This window comes from Lonchura striata, chromosome 5 (genome assembly GCF_046129695.1).
Source record: "Lonchura striata isolate bLonStr1 chromosome 5, bLonStr1.mat, whole genome shotgun sequence".
Classification (NCBI taxonomy): domain Eukaryota; kingdom Metazoa; phylum Chordata; class Aves; order Passeriformes; family Estrildidae; genus Lonchura; species Lonchura striata.
This window is the reverse complement of record NC_134607.1, coordinates 194789-218633: the sequence shown is the minus strand read 5'-3', so window position 1 is coordinate 218633 and position 23845 is coordinate 194789. Positions and strand designations below refer to the sequence as shown.

The 23845-nt window shown below is 39.2% G+C and overlaps 2 long non-coding RNA genes across 2 annotated transcripts in view; both read right to left on the bottom strand.

The window, feature by feature from the left end:
- Positions 1 to 2439: 2439 nt before the first annotated feature.
- Positions 2440 to 17374, bottom strand: LOC144246294 (uncharacterized). The gene is made up of 5 exons (XR_013339961.1): positions 17324 to 17374; positions 16698 to 16903; positions 8768 to 8891; positions 6222 to 6327; positions 2440 to 2594 (listed from the first exon to the last, which is right to left on the bottom strand). It is a non-coding gene; the product is annotated as an uncharacterized LOC144246294 (long non-coding RNA).
- Positions 17375 to 17490: 116 nt separating this feature from the next.
- LOC110475224 (uncharacterized) overlaps positions 17491 to 23845 on the bottom strand; it is an 83291-nt gene continuing 76936 nt past the window's right edge. Inside the window, exon 6 of the long non-coding RNA XR_004147677.1 lies at positions 17491 to 17511. This is a non-coding gene — a long non-coding RNA (uncharacterized LOC110475224). The remainder of the gene's footprint in view (positions 17512 to 23845) is intronic.

The window sequence follows — 23845 nt, the reverse complement described above, 5'->3', positions numbered from 1 at the left end:
CCAGGAAATCTTTTAAATCCCTTGTTAAAGATAAAAAAATATAAGGAAAAAAGAAGAAGAAAAATATGTAGAATGCAGAAAAGTCAGGCTTTAATTTTAAAACTCCAAATTGCATACACTGTTTAAACCCTATGTGAGAAAAATACCACTGTTTAAGAGGCTTAGATATAGTAAGAAAGACAAAGTATTGGGTTTTCTATTTGAGAAAAGAGAGTTATTCTGTTCACAGAGATGGGCTGGAAATTCTACTGGAGCTGTTGACAGAGCCCCGTCCTTCCCTGGAGAGGCAGGGCAATACAGGAGAGGGAAATAGACAACTAAAGAGCTGCAGGGGAAGGAAATTCAGCCTCTGGCTCTGGTGTTGGTCCTGAATAGCAAATACATTGCTAGAAAATTTTAGGACAGCATATTGTCTGTTGGTCACACAGAAACATGTAATTGCAGCAATGCCCTGCTGTCTCTAACACAGCATTTTGGATGTTTATTAACAGCATCACAGCAGCTCTCCAAAAGACAGCTTTAGTATCTCAAGCAGATTTTTCTCAAACAGAAATCAAAGGGAAACACATGTGAAAAAGGAAAGAATCAGGGAGGGAAGGAAAAGTACAAACCAGGTTGTTGTGCATCTGCTGCCTACCCATCTTTCTGCAGTTTGGGTCAAATTAAGTATCCTTGCAGCTCAAGATGTGGGTCACCAGGGAGTCAGAATAGCCCACCACTCATGATTTTGCTTATTAGCAAAGTTTACTGTATCAATTTTCCCCCTGTGATGGTGACCAAAAAATAATTGGGTCTTGGAGTGTGTCCTCCATGCACAGCAACCCCCTCTCCCATGCACTCTTGGAATATGATCTGTCCTAAGATAAGAACAGCAGGTGGGAATTGCAGGAGGAACTGTCTGGATGCTTGCATAATTAATGCATTCCAGAGGTGGGGGAGTGGTGATGGTTGTGATTGATCTTGGTACACATGGGCCTGCAAAAGGGTACAAAATGCTCCTGGAGACTGGGCCAAATGGCAAAGTGACCTCCCAAGGCTGCAGGGCAGCTTCCAGGTAGATCCCACCCCTGCAGGGACACCTGCAGGGTACATCCAGCCCGAGGATGGGAACACTCAGGTTTGGACAGCTGAGTAAAATCCTAATGCAGCTCCATCGGTGCTTTGCAATTGTGCTTTCTGCAAACCTGCACGGTTTCCAGCTGACCCTGTCTATGTTATAGCCCTTCAGACCTGCTTAAGTTATACATTGCATTGGCAATATTTAGATACTGTATCAGAAATAAATCTCATCATAATTGCCCACATAATCAGTGTCATACTTCTTACACCTGACTGAGAGTCTTCTCTCAACTACTCTGCTAGACTACTACTGAGTCTAGTCTCACTTTTTTTATCTTTACTGAAAATGATTTCAGCATAGTCCTTGGGGCTTTTCACTGGATCTTGTTTTCTTGAAGAAGCTTTTATTTTGTGTTTAATTTCCACTGATCTTTGCAAATTGCTTTATGTAACAGTCAGAGCTGTACACTGGCCACCTTGAACTATTTAGAGCATAGGCCTTGGCACAACACAATCTAATTTTTCTTGTTTGCAAGGGCATTCCTTATTTTCTCTAAGGAATAAAAGTCTGTATAGTGGTCACTAAAGATATTAGAATGCTTTTTATAAGATTAAATGCGTTCATACTGCTGTCCTGTCTAAACAATATGAAATTTTATCATTCAGGACTTTTTACTTGACGCACATTCTCAAGGGGAGCGAGTGTAAAACAACTCGGACATCTCTGACGTGTCTGACAGGCTGTAAAGGCAAATGTGCTGTGGTTAAAAATTCTGGTGTCTTCTTTGACAAAACCTATATATTGCAAGTTTGGTGTAAGGACTTAAAAACTGATAGAAAACAGCTTTTGTGTCAGTGACAGGTATATGAAAAGTCTTGGTGCGTGTTTAATAAAGATGACTTTGATTTAAACAGAACACTTTCCTAGGAGGTCCCATTTGCTATGGATGGACATGAACTGTAAAAGCATACTCTACAAAAGAAAAGCAGGGGTCTGCCTTCCTCAGGTCCCAGCAACACAGTTGTTCAAATCAAGAGTACAGAGTTCTTCAAATGCACTGTGAAGAATTTTTCAGACAGAGATATTGGATACCAAACCTATTATAGATGAGAAATGGGATCATAAGAAGGAGTTGGGGAGTTAGGGCAGTCCTGCCAAGTAAATTGGAAGCACAAGTGTCATACTGGGGAGTGAGCAAAGAGCTAATCAGATTGGGAGATCAGGAGCTGGGATCCACTGTGTCTTCCTGTAGGAGCAGATGAGGTGTAGGATGAAGTGGGGAAAGAAAAAGGACAAGGATGATGAGAGGCTGGAGGAGACACAGTGGGTTACCTTATATCTGGAATATACATCTATCCAATTACCTGCCATCCCAGCCAACAAGCAAATCCTCAGTTCATGTTTCTCACCAGTGCCCATCAGCAATCCTCTTTCTGGGAGGGCTTTACTCAGAGGATGACAACCCGTGACTGGCAGCGGCACTCCATTAACTCAAGTAGCAGAAATCTGTGCTGAGGCTGCAGTTGTTCATCTGCTGAGGAGAACGAGGAACCAGGATAAAATTAATCTCTTTCCAGATAGTTTTAATTTTTCTTTTTTGTCTGCTTAAGAAAATAAATAAAGAATTTGTTAAAGAACATTACTGAGACTGTTAATAAAGCAATTGAAATACGAAATAGAAGAATCAAATAAATTATGTTTATTCTGCTTAATTAATTTCTCCTAATGTGATATTAAGAGCTTACCTCCCCTGGTATCCCATTTTGGTCTGATAAGCAATTAACCCAGACTCATTTAGAGCAGAGAATATGCTAATACAGCATAAATATTTCTTCCACTATATGTTTTTTCATGTATTTGCTATACAGGCTTATTTTGCCCTATCTTTTAGTACAGAGTGAAAACAAGAATGCGACTATGCAGTCACCCTGATTTATCTGTTTTGGACATTGTTCCTGCTGCCCTTGCATTTAATCTCAGTTGTTTCTAGACTGTGCAGTCTGGTCACAGACTCTTTCCACCTCTGCGTGAGACCTAGAATATTTTGGAAGTGACTTATGGAACAATAATGCCATAGCAATTTCCTCAAATATCTCCAAAATATAAAGGACCCTTTGCTCACTTGGAGGAGTAGCTTATTGCTGCCTGAGAGGAAAATGGAAACTTAACCATATTTTTCAAAGGAAAATAGGGGCCCATATTTGTGTCTTGGCTTGCATTCCCTCTCTCTTTGAAACAAGCCTCAATGTTCCAGCTTACATCAGCTATGGCTGAACCAGCCAGATCAGCCTACAGAAACAAGGGCTCCTATCAAAACTTATTGTTTTCAGAGACTAAACCCAGCATTAACCCAAGAAAACTACTGAAATTGTTGAAGAGTCCTAGCTGTTCCCAGGGCTTGTGGCTGCTCTACCTGACTGATACCCTGCACAAGGGCAGAGCTGCAGCTGGAACCCAAAGGAGAAATCATTTATTAGCAGATTACAAAAAAAGGTGGGCATTTTGAGCCCACCTTTGAGCTGTGGCAGGGGCTTTCAGGGCCATAGGATCAGGGCACAGGATGAGGCCAGGCAGAGCAGGGCAAGGCAGGCAAGAATGCCATTTGCTTAATTTTGTCCCCAGTTAGTGCTGGGAGCTTATCTGCTCCTTTTATCACTGCCCGGCCTGTTAGGGAATTAACCTCATTTACATCAGAGTACATTCTAATACAGTCTAAGTGTGTCTTTCAGTCTATAATTGAATGCTCTAATTATATAACAAATTTGAATGTCACAATGTAGATTTGCTTCATCACAGCTGTGTTCTGGGACCCATGACCTTCATGTTAATGTTCCCACTCCATAAAGACAGGTTACTAAAGCACATGGTCTCACCTGAGGAACAACATGTTGTATGAGTACATGCAATGTGTCCTTCTGTTACTGGTGAGGCAGTGTGAGCTAAGGTTTATATCCCCTTGCTGCTGTCAGCCTTGCAAGCAGCAGGTGATCCAGGAAGTGATATTTCAGAAACTAAGAAAATAAGCCTGTTATTTGATGCACCCCTATTCAGAAAAGTGTGTAAAAATGCAGGAAACCTCTCTTCAGTAAGTGCTTAAAAAGAAGGCACACATTTAAGACTCCTTCCTGAATAAAACTCTTTACTTCAACCATTATATGCATATAAATACATATGGATCTTGATGGACAGACTCCCAATGTTTTATACACACACACACACACACACATTCTCACACACATCTATACCTGTATTTAGTTATTTAACTTTGGAGAACAAGAACAACCTCATTTTGGAAATGAGGTTAAGCCTCTGTGAAAGTAATGAAAAAATTCCCATAATGAAGACATGTAAGAAACACTTGTGCTCCTTTATGGAGGTAGGTATCTAAAATAACAGCAGTCTGCACTCAAAACACAGACACAGGCTTCTGCTCAAGACATAGGAATATATATAGCTCAAGAAGTTGGAAAAATTTCACCAGCTACCATTGAGGAATCTGGGCTGTGTGTGGGCTTGATATTATGAGAAATGTAAAAGAAAGCTGGGAACAGACTGTAGAGATTTACATTTCTAAAGAAGCATAGATTTAGTGCTTTTGAGTCAAAATTTGGCTACATAAATGACTGGGAATTGTAGCAGAAACAATATATCCTGAATGTATTCAGTGTGCCACCTTATTTCAATGAGGAATCACCTCAAAAAGCACACTCAGATCTAAGTTCAACCTTAATATGCAAAAAACAACCTGGTAGATAATGCAAATAAAAAAAGGACTACTTATTTTATAGGTACTACTAACCTTGCATATCAACACCAGACTGCACGCCAAATATTTATGGCTAAACAATGGAACTGTCTCTAATACAACACAGTTTGATTAAAGACCTTTCATTCAGTCTAGGTAATGAAAATAAACCATCATTGCTAATTACATCAGTAGACTCTAGATACCTTTGGAGATACATGAAAGGCAAAGCTCCTTTTAATCAGGGATCAAGCAATTTCTATTGGCATGACTACCTGAGTCCCACACCTGCCAAATCTTGACGTGGATTTCCTCCCCAGTCCACCATGGCTGCAGCAATTACAAAGTGATGCCTCAGCACAAGGTTTTCCTTGGCTCCTTGAAGTATTTGGTACAGTGCTTTTGCCTGGACAGCAGCTACTCTTTGCATCTTTGGAGCAAGAACATTATTTCCCTCCCCTTTGGTAAGGTTCTCAACTATTATCTCCAGTGGCAAGCTAGCTAATGCAATTTTGCTTTGCAGAGCAAAAAAAGCACTTACAGAGAATCTATTGGATCCTCTTTGCAGCCCCATGTTATTTTTGCTGTAGAAGGTAGCACCTTCCATTTCTTACCACCATTCATTCCTTGTTGTTTCTAGCATACACAGTTGGGACTGATCACGATCATTTCTGTAAGGTGGGTCTTCTTCACACACTGGATCACCTCTGGGGGAATTCTTGGGGGTTGCCATTCAGAGGATGTACAACAATGATATCCTACGCTCCCTGCTGACTGTGTTGGAAGCAGAGGTGGTGGTAGCAGTTCAACTCTGTGCTGAGTTCAACACTCAGACTTTTTCATAGGCACTTCCTTTTTTCTCAAGGCATCTAGTTTTCCTATCATCTTTGATGTCTCTGTTTTCCAGGATCTATTTTAGCATTGTAATTACATGTAAATAATAATTCTAAAAAGTATTTTGTTTTCATCTGAAACTGAATATCTTGAATTTCCATATGCTGAAATGAGTGGTGGAAGACTCTCCTATTTTTACTGTCAGTTCTTTCCTAATTAGTCAGAAGTGGGATATGGACAGGACTGGCAAGCTCTGCTTTCTCAGAATTTGTATTTTCTAGCATGACTTTGATGCTTGGTATTAAGCTTTCAAGGATGTTTGCTTTGATAACTGATTTTGAATCCTGTCTGGCTTACTTCTTTTGCTAGGTTATGTATCTTCACAGTTTTTTTTCAGGTCTATGGCTCAGTAACACAGTGCTACTAGCACAATTTGTGCTTCCAAGAGATGTGCAATCTACCCCACAGAATGCTGCTGCTCATGATGCTTACACAGTAGCTATGTAGGATAATGCTAAGCAGCCCCAGAAATCAAGTGTAGCCTTGCTTCACACCAGTGTTCAAAGTACACCAGCCTCTTACTTAGATGGACTCCCAGACACAACCATCCACTCCTCTCTGCGAGGCTGTGGTGACAGAGCTGAGTGCTGAACTCCACAAGGCATTCCTGAGGCCCATGTCAAGCAACCTGAAAAAATAATCAATGAAGGTGGTGATGAGCAAAGCATGCCATTGCACGTGTTCTTTCAGGATGCACTTTGCATGAATATCTGGTTGTCTGGACCTGAGTCCAGAGGCTGCTCTCCTCCAATCCTGTGTCATCTTGCGTGGTATTCCACTGCAAATGACCTCCCCTATAGCATAGGGCAGAGAGATACCTACCCATTCTCACATTTTAAGACTTTAGCAACTCCATGTTTGCTCTAGTAAACATTTGGCATTTTTCCTAGGTTTTTTTTCCCCAACAACTTCTAAAATTTTACTTCTGCAGTGACATCGTGGTCTCAGCATTTCTACTACAACCAAAATGTCTTTCAATGCATTTTGCTGCTACCTACTGGACAACAACTTGCTTTTTTGATGTCATCAGCGCACCAATGGCAAATCTCTTTTTAAAGAGATTCACATCATCTCATGTTACAGAATCTCATGTCCAAGTAGGGCTAACTTTCTGCTGCTGACTTATTCAAAATGCTTTGCTGATCCATATTATATCTGTTGTATGTATTTCCCTATCTTTGCTTTTGATCAGCCCACTTCCTGTTTAAACTACCCGCACAGGATTTTTGTAACTTAGTAAACAAGGTCTGTGGTTTCCTATCGGGGCAGGAGTTTCAGTTTCAAGTGTCAGGTATTTGATACATCTCTGTTCATCTTTCCTTTGCATCTTCACAGAGGACATTATTTATCATTGAGTTGTTTACTCTCAGGTTCCTTCCTGTAATTCCACACACTTTTCATTGTCTGAGCAGTGTGGAAGATCAGAAGCTGAGCTGGGTAATGCCTCAGACCTCCTGGCCCTGGTACAGTGGAAGCCATGGGAGAGATAAACTCAAGGCAAGAACAAAAGTGAATACATCGTGTCAGGTCACTCGGACCCCTCTGAGAAGAGAAGATGTAGCAAGGGCATTGCTGGCACAAAAGAATGTAACAGGGACTTAAGGGGTCCCAGTGGAACGTTTTGCATGGACATTAGAGTACTATAAATACTGGTGATTACTGTTATAAACTGGCTTTACATGCAAAGCATGGTCTACGTCCCTTCAATGACCACACAGCACTATGGAATTTTTATTTCTGAGTTTTTATTTTCTTTATGATGCACCCTTTTTTGGACTTACCTGACTTGTTCTGCCCATCCTTCCCAGACCTTTCTGCTTAGCATTACAAAGACCACCACTGATACCACCAGTTAGTGATACAGAACATCTGCCCCTGCAGGGTGTTCATGTCAGTATCTATTTCTGAGTCTTTCTGCCATCTGGCAAGACCCACATGTTTAAGCCAGCAAGGTGCTTAAAAATACATCAAACAACAAGTACAGATCCGTCTGTCTCCCACCATATTGGTACTCAAACTATTTTAATACATTCACATACATTCATTCACACTCAAACTGTTTTAACACAAGGCCTAGGTAGGCTATGTGACCCCAAGTCTGCTTGACTAAAAAAAGGTTGCTAACCTATAAGTGACAATACAAGCACTTAAGCCAAGCAAGATATGTAAAAAAAAAAGCTGAAACAAGAACAGAAGTGAAATTGTTGAGTTGGCAGCAGTCACTTGCAGACTTGTGGAAAAATTAACAACTAAAATAACTCTAAAACTCTGAGAAAAAAAAATAGAATATAGCAACTCAGCAAAACAAGGATCATCCTATTGCAAGAAGCAATGGAGTCTGGCACTTTCCCATGTGATTGCCATCTGCCTGAGCAGCAGAAATCCAGTGGTTACCTGCATCAGAGGTGGTGAGGGTATTAATGCTTAGGCTAATAGCACATTACTCACAGCCATTTATTGTGTGTACAATTCAACAAATAGCATAATTGCTCCATACTCATAAATTGTGTTTGTGATCCTGCTTTTGAACCTCCATGCAGAGGAAAAGACATCCATATAAAAGTGAACAAAAATGCTGAGAGGGTTATACCACACCATTGCTCTGTTTCTTGACTGCTACATTCATCTTTGCTATTAAAGTGATCCATAAAAACAAATAGGCTGAGTTTTGGTATTTCTTATTTCCCACTATGAAGGCCATTTTGGAAATGCATTTGTGTATTCTTTTACACATTTCTCTGTCATAGCCAACATTGTGCAACCTGTGTTTTGGCATGTGGGGTGCCATGCATTGCTCAGATCACCTGTTTGGTTGGCACACTTCCTTCTTCTCCATCCTAGTTGCCAGATGACAGTCTGCCTTCCTGGAGTGACTCAGCCTGCAAGCTGGCTGACTTACCTGTCACTGCCCCTGTCATCCACACGTGGACATGAGTCAAGGCAGGATGTGGGTGGAGATGGAAGCACAGCCCAATTACAGAATGAAGGGTGCAGGTGGGAACACATTAAATTAATATTGGTAGAGTGGAAACTTGGGCTTTCTTCCTAAAATCTTAAACTCTATTCACCTCTTAAGATGACTTCCAGCAATTGGGAGGGTCTTGAAATCTAGGAATTTGGTGTTCATAGATATATAATAGATTCAGGCAATATTCTGTGTCATCCATTAGCTGAAGAAGCTAGCCATCAAATCTGAAAAAAAAAAAAGAAAAAAATAGCTAGGAACAAATGTAAATAAAACTTATTTTTTGAAGTTGAAATAAGCCATTGTTTTACTTCAGCTTAACAAGATTAAAAAAAAATATTAAACAGTGGTGGGAGCATGAAGGTTTGGAAGAAAATGCTGAAGAAGCTAGAGGGACAAGAAAAACTTACTTCCTTATGGAAGCCCCATGCTGTCCATCAGCTCTAATCAAGGTCATCAAGGAGACGGTCCTTCCTTCCTTGACTTTGGGGAAGGAAGGAAGGGTGACTCTGCTGTCCTGTACATTTTTGCTGCATGAGCAGCCCTCAGTGGCTGGCCACCACCTGATGATCTGCCCAGCAACACAACCCTGGCAGCTGTCAGCACTTGGTGATTTAGTCCAGCAGCATCACTGAAAACTTTCTTTCTCCACTGGTGAATGGATCAGCACAGATGTGTGACCTCACCACGCTTAACACAGTCAGCAAAATACTTCTTGAGCACACACCGTTGTTTATCAAGCCATGCAAACATGCAGTGCTGCTGTCACCTCAAAGCAGCAGAGTTAATTTTAGAACACCCTGATGTTTCCTGGAAGTCAAGGAAAATAAAGTTCCAATTGAAATTTGGGCATAAGGGTAAATGTCTGCGAAACCATGGCCTGCATACATGACCTGATGCCTGATTTCTATTTTCTGGTCTACAAATGTTAAAAGAAATCATTCAGTTGTGAAACTACCCAAACTGTCTTGCAACATGAGTAGGACCTTTGTTTCCTCAGATGTAATAGCATGCATGACAAATAAAATGCTTGAGTTGTGAATAGATGACTACATATAGCTTTCAGGGCTAAAAAAGATGACTTTCCATGACTCACAATTAACCTTACCGTCTTCAATTCCCATCATTAATTGTTGCTGCAAATAAGCAGCTTCCTAGAGAAGAACAAGACCCAAATTACTGTTGAAGTTGAAGGAATGGGGATTGCAGCTCACCTTCTCCATCCTGAGAGCTGTATGGACACCAAGCAGCTAATGCTGATCCACTGATCACAAAACCCACAGAGAGTCTAGACAACCTGCCCTTTTTCCTAAAAAACTGGCTGGAGCTGGAGAAGGAACTGGAGAAGGAGATGGGACATCTAGGAGGATGATGAAGACACAAGTCATGAACCCAAGAAAACCACATTCCCATGGTTCTCACACTGCACTACAAATATACCTGTTAACTACCAGTGGTGTCACCTAATGGGAGAATATCAAACTAATATTTAAGAAAAAAATAACTCAATCACTCACCAAGCTAGTGAATCCTATTGATATCATATGTGGGGGTTTTGAACACATTTTGAAGGAAGTAATTATTGATAGGTAGATAAATGGGAGAAGAGATTAAAATGCATTGATGACTTGAAAAAAATAAATCATGCTACAAATAATTTTCTTCAATAAGAATGGAGACAAACATTCTTTCAGGATACTGGAAAAAATAACATTTGGTATAAATCAAGCCCTAATGAAAGTGTTAAATGATGCTTATATAATTATATCACATTTGACATGGTGTGCATTCAATACACACTATAGACAATCATCAAAAAACAGATCAGTAAGTAGGGCTGACCATTATTCCTCTTCCTGCTTACACTCTTAAGTCTTTCAAGTCTTTCAAACACATTGTTTGAGTATTATAAGCTTTATAATTACATTTATTAGCTAAATTGCGACTGAAGTGTGTGATATATACAAAGGCGCATGTAATGGGATTGCATAAGCCTGTGAAAAATAGGGGCCCAGTGAAGCTGAGGGGAGAGAGAGAACACCCGAGAAATAGAAATTAGGATACATCCCCAGGAAATTGGTGAAGGTTATGAAAAGGAAGAGGAGAATGTTACCTGTAAAGAAACTGGGAAGGGAATTCAAACACAAGAAAAGTGGTGTGATGCAGGCCTGAGTGGATCCTTTGCAGCAAGGATATCACATCTGAATCAAGTGCTCCAGTGTATTCTCAACACTGCCCTGGTTACTAGCATGGGAGCTCAAAGTGAATTGTCACTAAACCAAACCAAACCTACACTCAGCTGCTGTCTTCTGTGTAAGAGGGAGGGGGTATTACATCCTTTAGTAGGAACAATGTGACTTGTGGTTTGCACAGCATATCCCAAATTCAGACAGAGTAAAAACTAAAAACAAAGCCCTTTCAGCCTTAAGAGATTCAGTGTAGAAACATAAATTTACCCATTTTTCGGGACAGCTGTTCCCAGACTTCCTCCTCCTACATCCTTTATGAAACCTCTAAAATGCCAGAAACTTCAACACAGATTCAGTGCATTGTATTCCTTCTTCTGAACAATGCTTTCCCATCTGGTTTCCTGATTTTCTAGGTGATAACTTAATGACTGCCATTGGTACTTCCTGAGATTACATGGTTGGGTTTTTTTCATAATGCTTCTATCAACTCATGTCCTTCTTCTGAGAAAAATATTTCTAGATTTAGGTTAAACCATCCCTGATACAAATGATCAGTTACCCCCAGCATGGCTCTGTGGATTGAATAGGCTGAATTGAGATGTGTTTTCTTCATAAAAGGTATCACTGCAGTAAGAAAAGCCCATTGATCTCTTAGGAAGAATTAATTGGACAGAAAAGAGATATTGAAAGAACCTGAGCTGAATTGGTGAAAATAGGGAGAAAAAGACACAGCAGTGGCTGGGGAAGTGAGGTTGTTAAGAGAAAAGAAAGCAACAATGAGTTAACCAAGGGGTGAAAGTATATGATGCATTATTTCATACTACATCATTGACAAAGTATGTCAATATCAGCAGATTCCTTGCTGGATCTGTGGCAGCCCTGCAGCTCCATCCTTCCAGCCCATGGCGGGCGAGCTTTGTTTCAGTCACCAGGCGAGGAGCGCATCGTGGGGCCCTTGTTAAAGTCCTAGAGTGGTTTAAGCAGCTTAAACTGCTTTATAAGCTTACAGTATCTAAGCCTTCAAAGCTGCTTAAAGCTATTTAAGCTGCTTAAGACACTTTAGTCTGTTGGCGTGTGCAGTGGGGCTGTACCAACACCCTGGCCTGCAAAGCAGAGTCCACCTTCGTATTTATAGGTCCCAGCAATGAAATCAGCTCACCTGGGCTGTCCTGAGCAAGCTCAGCTCAGCCGAGCTCTCTCCTCTTGGGGCACAGATTCACAGATCTTGATTTTTGGGAGAGATCTTTAAAGGTTATCTACCCCAACCCCCATTGTCTAATTGTCCCTCCCTGTACTTTGGGATTAAGGCTTTCCTTGACACCTGACATGTTTGTCCCAGGGTCTTTGAAATTCTGCAAGTTTTTTAGTTCCATGGATCCACAGGTGGGGTGTCTAATGATATACCTGATGCAAGCCACATTTTCTTATGAGGGAAAGGTCTTGTGCATTATGAAATTCCTTATTCTTGTGTCTAAAAGTCCTGTATAGTTTCAAAAGAACAAAAGAACCAGTAGATATTCACTGAAGTATAGACCATGAACACTGAAACTAAATATTTATAAATTTCTGGAAAGTCATAACCCTGATCCTATCTTTGAAGATCATCTTTTGCTAGATTAAAATAACAATGGTGACTGAAAACACTTCCAGTTTACAGTCATATTTTGGTTAACTACAGTTCACTCTGATGAACACAGATTTCTCTAGAAGACATTTTTGAGCTAGTTACTTTCATATGAAGTAGTGACTAGAATTTGTCAGAAGTTTTATATGGGTTTGAATTTCTAACAAAGAGCATTTTTTTTGGAAAAAACTTCGGTTTTAAATAGTAAAAAAATGAAATAGAAAAATAAATGGGTTTGCTCAGTTTTCCTTTGTATGATTTTAAAGAGATTTATTTTGAGATAACACAAAAAATATCATATTGCAGAATGCAATTTTACTTGCACAGTAATTCTGGTTGGCATTTTCTTGTGTATATGAGGGCTCTGTGCTCCCCTAGCTAAGATATATATATATATATATATATATATATATATAAATATAAAAACATATACACACATATAGATACATATATATATATGTGGTACACCATGACTGCAGTATTTTGGTTTTTGAATGTTGAAATGCTCAGTTGTAATTCAAGCCCCTAAAACTTACCAACCTTCTCAAAACACTACATTTTTTTTCTCGTTCACATTCTTCTAATTTTCCAAAATATAAAAATGTCCTAAAACTTTGAATAAAAATAATTACTAAAGTAGAAATTCTCACAGGTTGAGAAGCCTGCACTTGTTAGTTTTACTAACAAGTAACAGCTAACTAACAACTATGCTGTTGTTTTGCAGACCCACTGGCATGAAAACAACATTTTGTTCTTTTTCATTGGCAAAGATTATTTGATCTGTGTTTATTCTGGATTTGTTTGTTTAATTCCTCATTTGAGCACTATCATAAATCATTAGGTCATTATAGCCCTGGGAAAATAACTAGTTTAATAATTAACTTGTGCTTGCAAAGCTCTCCAACAGCTCAGAAAAATACAGTAGTTTGCACATGAATCATAGAAGTATAGATTTGGATGGAATCTCAAGAGGTTATGTAGTTTGTTATTCCTCAATATTTTTAATCAAAGCTGTACCAAAAGTTCCTGAGGTAAAATAAAAACAAAGCAAAAACCCCACAACACAAAATCAAAGGAAAGAAGTTAAAGAAAATACCAAAGAAGGACATGTGCAATATTCCATAACAGCAATTGAATATGCTCAGAACTGCACATGGAATTTTCAAATGCTTTCTTAGGGGAAATATGGTATGGATTACCATGTAATAATTTGTATGCTCTGTCACAGTTCCAGTCATCTCAGCCACCTGCTACAAAACATGCACCTGAGCCATCTCCTAGCTTCAAAGAAAGTCCACAACTGTCTTGATAAGTGCAGGTGGCAGTCCCTCTGATTTGTATCTAAAATCAATAATGGCAAATATTATACAACCTTCCTGGATAATATATTCCAGCAGTAATCTTTTCTTCTAGTTAGAATGGGTTACTGTCTTATTTATTGTAGTATAGCTGAAAAAGGTTCCTCAACATTCTGTGTGTCCTTAGTGGGCATCAAAAACCATAAAACTACCCTCTTTGTAACAGCCATTTATGTACTCAGACTGTTGAACACCATATAACCTTTATTATTATTATTATTTAAGATTAAAACAAAACTAGAACTTGCAACCTTGCTTTATATATCCAATTTTCCAATCTCCTTTTTGATCTCTGGATTGCCTCCAGCTGATCTACATGTTTCTGAAATTATGGTGCCTCAGAGTAAAATGGTATTTTAGTTGAGACCTCACCAGTGCCCAGAAGAGCATCCTACATACACTGTCTTGAGCAGACAATTCAAGAAAATCTAGAATCTTTTCCTCAACCACATCAAAATGTTAGCTCATTCATGGCCCTCATTAATCACTCGATCTTTATCTGCAGTGCCATTTTGTGGTTATGCTTTTGATTTCATCCTCCCAAATGTTTCATCTTCTGTGATCGCCTTTGTTAAAATTTTTCATGTTGACTTTCACAAACGATCAGGATATTTTGAGTTCTAACTCTCTCCTTGAGCACATTCTGCAAATCTTTACATATTGTCACCTACCAAGCTTATAGGTGTATAATTATTTCTAATTCTGTCATTTAAATCCTCACTGAAATGTTGACAGAAGCCTACCCATTAGGAGCTGTGCAAGACATCACGTGTAGCCACCAACCACCAGGTATTAGGTTTATTTTTCGAATTAGGAGTGATTTCAAACGGAACAGCTTTCCCCAGTTCATTTAAGAGCATGCAGGATGATGTTAAAAGCCTTACTCAGGTCAAGATACATCTTGGGTCTTACATACAGTCATTTGAACTGCTTTTCTTTATCTTTTGGACCAGTTGCCTTATTCAAGAAGGAACTCAGATTAGTTTGACAAATTAATGTTGGATGCTTCTTATCACCTTCTCATGGTGTGTATGAATTCACTTCTCAATAATTTGTCTCATTATCTTTCTCAGTATTGATGTTAGGCAGAGTACTCTGTAATTCCCTAGGTTCTTCCTTTCCCATTTTTAAAAGCAGGAATGATTATAACCTTGCAAACAGCCAACAACTTCTTAATTGTGTTGAAATCTAAGCCTGCCTTGAATGCCAAATTTAAGAAAAAAAACCTCACTAAATTTTTCTTTTGCTTTTTGAAAACCCAGGTGCCATGATGGGAAGAATTAAGGAAGAGCAAGGCTTTAAACCAAGTGCGTGCTTGGTTTAAAATAATGTGTAAAATGTGTATTATAATGTCAGATTTCTGCTAATTCCCAAAAATTTTAAGTATGATGCTGACTGTATTTCCTTCTTAGGGCACATAGTTGCTGTAGGCCCTGGTGACTTATCCAGTCCTTCAGGAACTTTCAGACATAAGTCAAGAGCCCAGTAGGTATTAAGTGAATTTCAGCAAGCATTAGAGACTTGCATACATCTCACTTATTCAAACATTCTTTTACTTGTTTTTTTTTCCCTACTCTGGCATATATAATTCTGTTAAAAAAAAATAGCATTGTTAAGTACCTATCATTAATGCTTATGTGAAGAAAGCAGCAAAATTCATAAAACCTTTCCCTCAACTCTGGGTATTTGTTATTTGTACCTCTGCCTTTCTCTTCCTCTAACTTCTTGGTATTTATAGAATCTCTCTTTCTTCCATTTTATGCTCCAGGATAGTTGTAACTCATTTTGCGAGGGATTCTTTCTCCTTTTATCCCTAGATGTTTACACCACTGCTTTGTTACCCATCTCACTTATATGCTTTGAGATTAAGAATAACAGACCACTACTTAGTCATCAAGCGGGATCGTCTTTATAAAACTCACTTGAGTGTTTACATGTTTCTTCTGTGTACAAGTTTTAGCATCAATTAGAACCGGCCAGCAGGAGAGAAAAAGTCACCATACAAAAACAAGAAAAGCAGAGCTGATGTTTCTAGCTCTTATCATTCAACCCACACACATTCAAAGCCCAGTTTTCTGGGCTGTACATCAAAGCACAGGTATTTATGGCTGGACTTACCCTTTGGTATGTGCTTTCCCGTGGGAGAAGAGCTGTTAATCAAGGTCAGGATTGCCCGAGCAGGCCACTGCTTCTACAATATGCCCTTGATTTCACTCACTGTAGGATTTCCTTTTTGATATTCAAGTCACTGGAGGATTACTGATGCAGATATGTTGGCCTCTTACTACTTACCTGTCTTTCATGTCAGGATGGTTTGCTGGTGCACCTATAGCATGGTTTCACTTACAGGTTTATTTTCCTTATAATTTCTTTACATGGGGCAGTTCCTAGCAGCACCCTGATTTGCTGTGATGAACAGTGGTCAGGTTTTTTATTAGCTTCATTTAAAACCAAAACCAAACCAGTGTGTTTCACTGACAGTTTTCACATGAGAAAAATAATAGGTTTAAAATAGATAATATGTGGCTCTAAGCAACTTAATTATATCCCATTTAAAAAAATTACTTTGCCAATGAAAAAAGGCATGTCAGGGCTTCAGCATGATGACTTATGATTCTGTCATAATGACAGATGTTCTTCATGCATCTCTAACACTGTAATCTGGGATCAATGTGCTTTTTTTCATGTTTGCTGGTAAAAAGAAATGCACTATATAAATACATCATTATTTGTCTTCAAGGCCTTGTTTTGCATTAGCTTGGGAAACTGGTCTGGTTTTGAGATGAGATCTATAGTAAAGCCACTATAATAATATAATAGTGATAGTGTACCACAAAAGCAGTGCTGCAGTTGGACACTTACCCTTGCTGGACACTTTGCAGGCTGATATGCTGAAATACAGGGAGGATCTGGCATGCTGCTGTGCTCCTCTGAGCCTTGGCAGACTTCAGCCAGGCTATCCATCTTCTCAGTTCATCCTGCAGACTGAGATTCCTGATCTTAAGTGTCCCTTGTGTGCACTCAGGATTTATTCCCCATACTCCTTGGCTGAGAGGCAGAATTTGAGCCTAGTGGGAGAGAGAATCAGTGAAGCATGAATGGAGAAAGGCATTAACAGAGGAAGAGAAGTGACAAACTGTACCAAAAAGGAGCTTCTTTCTGCCACTCTCCACCTCACACACTGCAGTTCAATAATCCACCATCTCTAGCCCTTTCTTAGGTAGAATTGTTCTTTGATCCCATGTTTCTGCTTAGAGAACTGCTGAGAGAAGCTGAAGGGCCACAACTTTAGTTCAGTAAAGCAGTGGAGTGACAGAGACACAGGAATATCCATACACATATAGTTTTAAGTTTTGATGTTGCAGTGAAATTAGAGAGAAGTTCTCTACCAGTGCATCTTAGGGATTGCACGTTTTCACAGTGTGGCCACACTGGCGACAGCTTGTGGGATAAACATAACTGAGGTTCAGAGCTTCTGCAAATCATACCTCATCTTGCTGTAACAGCTTCTATGGGCTTCTTATTGTGAGGCTATTTCTCTGCAGTTCAGATCTCAGTTGCATTTATTGGTAAGTCTAGCTCAGCTCCAGGTTCTCATAAAAAGGTGCAGAGAACCATCTTCCACAAAATGAAGAAGTTACAGGAAAATCGCTTTTGCCAGATATGATTTTATAGCCTATCTTCACAAGGAAAAAAAAAAGTGTGATCAGCTATAGATTCACCCTTAAAAACATAGTGAAATACTGCATCAAAGAATATTCGTTAACAGTGAACTCACTTGGCTGGTGCCATTTTTATGACCTTTTTGATAAGATAGGCTTGGGAAAGAATCAAATACAGAGAATGGTTCTCCACTAAGGAGAAAAAGGTGTTAATTCATCTTTCAGATCCCTACTTTTCACAAATGAGGTAAAATACAGGTGCAATCATCAACAGAGAAGCCAAACCCTGCATTTAAGACTGCCTTCATAATTATTACCAACAGAGCTGACATTGCTACATTCTGGGGTTTCCTGAAAGCTGCATCACATATCAAACTAATCCAAATCTGCCCTGCTAGTTTTACTACATAAGTAGTAGTAGGATGCATGGTAAGTGAAAGGAGATCTACTCCAGAAGATGTCTGAATCCTTCACAAAGATGAAATTTCATTAACAAAGGGCGCAGTTTGGACAGGGCCCCAAGAGAAACGAAATGAACTGTGTGTGCTAAGGGATGCTCAGATTCAGGCTAGTCTGGGAGCTAGAGAGGCAGAAAAGTGGATCTCCACTGCTGCTGAAAACCCCTGACCCTCATCTCAGCTGGCTCCCAGCTTCCAGATCACAGCTGGTGCACAGGATGCAGATACAGAGCAAGGGCAGGAAGTCTGTTTCCAGCTGTATCTGCTCATCTGGCCATGGTTTGAGATATCCAACCACAAGCTAAACTTAGCAATACTAGTACATGAAAGAAAATTGCTCACATTAAAGCTAAAAAAGGGCTTATTTTCAAGGCAGTATGGCCTATCAATGTCAGTTCTGCAGAGCTTCAGACACTGCAAGGTTGAGGGCTCAGTCGATTCTTTAAGGTTTAGGAAATCAACAAAAGTTAATCTTTAGACAAAGGACATGCAAATAATTCACCATTAGGGTGCAAATACAGAAATCAAGTTTCACAGGTGGCTACTATTTCCTTACTTCCTGAGGACTGCAGATCTTTCAATTCATTTGGTCTTTAAAAAAGAGTAGCATATAACATTGCTCAAAGATTTATACTTACAAAATTAGTGCATTTTTCAGCTACTACAAAACTTATTTGGGATTGAAATATTTACAACAAGGCAGAAAAGCAAAGTATCAATGCAGTTCTTTGTATTATTGCAAAGCTGTCCTTTTTAGTTTTCTCCATTTTGCAGAAAGTCGGAAACAATAAGCAGTAATCATATGTCTTTCAATAAAAATCTTAAGAAAAAATAATAAAATTCTTAGTCATGAAGAGACATATTCATGCACTTCTAAGGCACATTCTATTAACTTTAGTAATTTACTTCATATCCATAGGGTAGTTTTGAAGCAAATAGTCAGACTGTACCCATAAAACCACATATTTACTGGTTTCTCAAAATGATGTTGGTGTGCACAAAGCAGATGAACAGGTTGCATGAAACCAGAACTCTTCAGCATTCCAACTCAATGGAGTAATTGGTCCTAAATCCTCATGTGGATTTCCCATGACAAGAAGCTCCAGGATGTAGTTAAGGCATCCCCCAAAGCTGTCAGACCCTGAAGAGTGGCAGCAAAACCTGAAGGAAGCTGCACAGTTGGGTACTGTATATATCTTCCTCTTTGCTGCCAACTGCCCTTCCTCAATCAACTTAGCAGTGTCTCTCCCTTCTGTTTTATCCTTAGTTATTGTAAATGCAGGTGAACCCAATGGGAAGAAATGACGATGTCTGACTCAATTCAGAAGGCTGAATGATTTCTTTATTATAACTATGCTAAAATACATCAATATACTATATAAAAGGAGGATACTGAAACTACATACTACTTTCTGACTCTCTCACACAACTTGTGACCCTCTCTTGAGTCCAGCCCTAGGTGGGTTGGATTGGCCACCAGGCTCAAACAATCCTCACCAGAATCCAAACAAGCACTCACCCCAGGTAAACAATTCTCCAAACACATTCCACATAGGAAAAAAAAGGAGCAGAAATATAAATTGTTTTCTCTTTCATTTCTCTCTGTGCACCTCTATGAAAATCCTGAGAGGGAGAGAAATGTGCTTGCCACACTTAGTTATCTAAATTTCAGAACTACAACCTTTCTCATTTTCCCTGCCTTTTGCTGCTGAGCCCATCTTTTTTGTATTATCTTTCTTTTCCCCACATTTCAATATCTGCTACCACACTGGAAACACCCTCTGAGTGCCAAAACACTCAGGTAATTGCAGACTGCAGCCTCAAAGAAATGACATTTCCAACAAATGTGTCCCATTGATAAAAAGAGGAATTTTTCAAGGGGCACGATAACCCAGTGGCACTCAGAGGTGGAGCAAAGCCTTATGTAAGTAGTTGTAGCTGCTGTAGGCTGGAAATACAAGAATAAGATAAGAATCTTATCAAGGCTTCTCTCTCAGAAGTCTTGGAGATCAAAGCCTTGAAGAGCTCAGATGTCACCCATAGCACTACTGAGGACAAAATCCCCATACTCTCTTGACCTGTGTTGTACCTGCTCACCTCAAAGGACTTGGTGACCAAGGAGTTATGGTCAGAGGCTGCAAGACTAAAGGATGACAGGCATTTGGACATGGCTCTGGGTTCTGAAATGTCATCTGAGGATGGTCAAAGTATGGCATCAACCTACAGAAGAGGGCCTTGATGATGTTCTTCAGCATCCATGTCCTGCACCCACCTCGGGTTATCCTATCTGTCACAGTCAGCACAGTCCCAATTGTTACATTTATTTAAAAATTTGTATTCTATATTCAGAAAACACTTCAGCATTTGAATCTCAACAAAGTATTATGAAAGGACAGTGGCATTTTTGTGCTCTTCCAGACCAACATAATTGAATTGCTCCAACATGACCTTCCCAAAGCATTGCAAACACTCCTAGAAAAACACTGTCACTACAATACTTGGTTAGACCCATGACTGGCCTGGTCCAATAGGTAGTCTCAGAGGAGAGTAATGCCAAATATCCATGATTAAGTCTTATGACTCAACTGTTACTTCAATAATTGTGGGTGCTGAATATACATTACTGGAATTTGGTCAGGCAGCGATGATCATCTAGCATTTCTGCATTAAGTTGTCAGCTCTGACACAATTAAAAATGTTAACCATGTGTGCATTCCTTTTTAATTACATGCTTAACCCACCAACAATTTACTGAAACAACAAAAACTGAGAAAATAGCTTAAATTTTTAAAACAGCTTTTGAACTCTAAGGATGCAAATATAGGAGGATTATTCACCATCTTCCTTAATCATTTCTGTGTTTGCTTGCTTTCTGGAGAAGTGTATGTAAACACTCACTAGAAATTTTACAGCCTACTTCAGTCCTGCTCTAAGAGAATCCTCCAGTGAGACTTTGCTACAAGTGCAAAAAATTCAGACAAAAGTTGTGTCACTGTGAGGTAATGTTGTGATTCTTTTCACCACTCTGGATTGATGAGAAATCAGATGGCTTTTATTTTTAATTAATCCTAAATATGGATATAGGAAAAAGAATTATTGTAATTTTTAAAATAGTAAATGGACCTCAACTCTTTTTCTCACCTTCATATTTTTTTGATTGTGAAAAGCAGCTCATGGCATACTAGTGGAAATGCAAATGCTTCATTTTGAGATAATTAACTTAATTTTCCAGACTGGCTTCCTTTTGAGGTCTCTTCATTAACCCATCAGCCACAGCCAGCCTCTGCACATCCTGTGCCCCTCATCAAAATGTGTTTTCCTCAGCCAGCAGCCCAGCACCTACAGCTCATTCTCTAGGGGTATTATGCTTCTCCTCAGCAGCCTCTTTTGTATGCACTGTCCATATCTACACCAAGCCCTCCCTCTTACCCTTTTCTTTCTCATCTTTTGTTGAAGCCTGCATTTATTTTCAAAGACTCCTCTACTCAGCCTTTTATGTGCAATGCTTTAAATCCTTTTATTCCCGTGAGCATTCCCAGCAATCCATTCTTTCCCAGAGAGGGAGGTGGATCTTCCTTGAAGTCATTATTCAGGGACAGAAGACTAGGCCCCATTATTTGATTGATTTCACAAGTCATTTAAATTAATGGTATGTAGGCACAACTAGCAAATGCTTGTTAAAATGGTTAATTTGATCATTTATTTTCAGTGATTGTGGGAGAACAAAAAAAATCACAAAATGAGTAGCTGAGTAAAATGGCAAGAATTATATTTTGTCCTTTGAAATAAGATTAAATGACAACATAAATCCTGTAGAAATACTTATGGGATATTACTATATCTACCAAGAGTTCATTATGTCTTACATTATTAGAATGAAAGACAAAGAAATAAGTGACTATATTATGATGTTAAAGCTGCACCAATTTTTATTTAAGCAATCACATTACTAGCAGTGCAGTGTGCCAGAAAAATGACTGGTTCAGTGACAAAAATCCTTTTCTATTACAAAGCCTCTTTTAAGGTAATTAGTAACAGGACAGACAATAAGATACAAAATATCTTTAAATGTAGGAAAAATGGGAAATTATTCTGATTATCCAAATTTGCCTTAAGCACTTGCTTGTATGCCAAAATCATTACAATGATTTATCTAATTTAATGGTCTTCACACAGAAAAGGTTGAAAACTTAAGTAGAGTGATAAGACAGGAAAGACAAAGCACTTGAAACAAGATCATGCAATGATCTGCCTCACTTATGTACTGTTTCAGTCAATACCAGAAATTTTGTAATTACTGAGAGGGGAAAAAAAGGTTTTTTTCCTTAAAAATAAAACTGTCTACCATCAACCTATTAAAAATATAAACAATTTCCTGATTATAGCTGAAAGATCATAGGAAAAGGCTACATTGGTTTCAAGTGATGAGGTTAAGTTTCTGTTCCCAAATATTTGGGTGTGATTTCCGATGGCTTTAATGGGGGTTGCATCTGTAATCTGTGAATGGAGAGAAAAACATGGACGTGGAAACAGAGACTCCAAAGTGATGTCTGACAGCATCTTCAAACAAGCCTGTGGCAATTGCTCAATTGGAACCCACAACACTAAATTTTGTCAGGTGAGTGCACTGATGACAGGCATCCTGTGTTTGGAGACCTCATTCAGGCACAAATGTGTTCCTTAATGGCAGAGCCTTAGTCTTAATGCTGGAATTTCCTGTTTCCTAAATTTCCTCAGCATTTGTTAACCTCCAGCTCTGGTCCCTAGCTTTCCCCCTCTTTGTTCAAATAGAGCAAAGGAGTTGCAGTAGTTCATCACTCTTGCCTGGCCAAGGACTTCTTCCCAGCACATCCCCACATCCTTTCTAGCCAGCAGTGCCAAACCCTTTGCCATCACCTTTGGCAGCTCCTGTCCTAGAGGTGCCACCTGTGCAGAAATTCCCAGCTACCAAAAGGCCTCTAAAAGCTATGGGAAAAGGCACAACATTGCTTTAAGGACTACATTAATATGTTTTTGAGGTCTTATTGCAGTTGGCCATTGGACTAAATTGCCATAAGGCACTCCCTTTAGTAGCACAAGCATTATTCCCATGAGGGACAGTTTCTCCTTGGTGGTTAGTCCTTCAATGGCAATAACTTGACTAAATTCTTAACAAGAACAGAGTCACATTTCATCTCTTCCTAACAGGCACCTGGAAGCTGGTTGTCATTATGAAGCTTGCCCATGTTGGCAAGCAGTTTGCTAACATTTCCCTGACCAGACAGCAAGGACCCTTTGTTCCATGTCAAGCCTAACAGAGCTGTGGTGGTGGGTCCATCTTTATCAGAGATTTGCTCATTTCTTGACTGAAATTCCTTAGATCTTTCTGAAGTCAGCTGGGAATGTGTCTGAAAAGAAAGGTCACTCTTACTGAAGTCTATGCGAAGCAGTGATTGCAACAAAGCAATGTATAGTGCCTTCCATATTCTAGTCTCTCATATGCATGCAAAAATATGTTTGCATAACTTTTATTATTTATACTTTAGACTTCATCAGTTTTCCATATTAAAATGTGTGAGTTCATATTCAATCTGTGGCAGCAAATGCTGACCATTCTGAAAAATATTAATCATTTTTCTACGGTTTCTATTCTATACAGCCATTGTTCCACCATTTCTATCTTTGCAGTGGATGAACATTTACCCACTGGTATCATTCTAAGATGATAGTCTGCTACCAGGGCCCCACTAGCAGCATAAAGCATGTGTTTAAAGAATTATTTTAATAAAGAAATAGGAACTCAGTGGCAGGAAATCACATTACAAATTTTAGAACACCAGAAGCATAATTAGTACTGTGGCATAATGATGAAAGAAGGCAATAAAATCATTTTACTTCACTCTGTAATTCT